The sequence below is a fragment of the Etheostoma spectabile genome, chromosome 13 (genome assembly GCF_008692095.1).
Source record: "Etheostoma spectabile isolate EspeVRDwgs_2016 chromosome 13, UIUC_Espe_1.0, whole genome shotgun sequence".
NCBI classification, from domain to species: Eukaryota; Metazoa; Chordata; class Actinopteri; order Perciformes; family Percidae; genus Etheostoma; species Etheostoma spectabile.
The window spans coordinates 22014228-22015183 of NC_045745.1; the positions used below are offsets into that span (position 1 = coordinate 22014228).

Consider the following 956-nt stretch of genomic DNA (forward strand, 5'->3'; position numbering starts at 1 on the left):
GACCGATGACGCCATCAGGACCACATTATCTGCAAAAAGCAGCGATGAGATCCTGAGCCCACCGAACTGCAACCCCTCCCCATTACGCCTCGATATCCTGTCCATAAATATTACAAACAGGATTAGTGACAAAGCGCAGCCCTGGCGGAGGCCAACCCTCACCTGGAACGAGTCCGACTTACTGCGGAGAACCCGGACACAGCTCTCGCTTTGGTCATACAGAGATTGGATGGCCCGGAGAAGGGACACCCTTACCCCATACTCCCGCAGCACCAATACAAATACATATTTCCCTCATTAAAATGCTAATCAATTTCTAACATATTTGACATGGGTTTTTCTGGATTTTTGTTGTTATTCTGTCTCTCACTGGTCAAATAAATCAACCATTAAAATTATAGACTGATCATTTCTTTGACATTGGGCAAATGTACAAAATCAGCAAGGGATCAAATACTTTTTTCCCTCTCTGTATTGTATAGTCTGTTTCTATCTGTCGCAAAACTTCATTGTAGCTGCTTTCTGGCAAATACTTAATAATCCAAATGTTAGAGCCATTATTCATTAGTGCACCATATCATCAAATGGAAAAACATGTAATGCTCGTGCATCATACAGAGTTTATCTAAAATCAGTAAAAACAAAATCAAATCTAAAAATCTGAATTTTGTACATTTGACAAATCTAGTATTGTTGGAAATCTTGTTTTAGAATTTAAAGCTGCTATAATCAATATGTTAATTGATTGATCCAATGATTACTTACATGTTGCAATGCAAAACTTGTTGTTGCTCATTTACACAGATGGAACAATAGTATAATTGATTTGAAGCCTAAATTGTGCCCCCCTGATAAATGTAAGTCCAATTGTCAATTACCTTAACTCCTTAAGGTCTTTAAATTTGTTTTTGGTCTCTACCAACTCCTGAGGGAAATATCTTCCTCTTTGGGGGGGG

At 38.5% G+C, this 956-nt stretch overlaps 1 protein-coding gene and 1 long non-coding RNA gene across 2 annotated transcripts in view; one reads left to right on the forward strand and one right to left on the reverse strand.

Annotated features, from left to right (window-relative positions):
* Positions 1-956, forward strand: part of b3glctb (beta 3-glucosyltransferase b) — a 19114-nt gene that overhangs the window by 15395 nt on the left and 2763 nt on the right. The gene's annotated exons all lie outside the window — the stretch shown is intronic.
* The window catches only part of LOC116700664 (uncharacterized), a 19274-nt gene that overhangs the window by 2372 nt on the left and 15946 nt on the right, over positions 1-956 (reverse strand). The window contains exon 2 of the long non-coding RNA XR_004334702.1: positions 199-204. This is a non-coding gene — a long non-coding RNA (uncharacterized LOC116700664). The remainder of the gene's footprint in view (positions 1-198; positions 205-956) is intronic.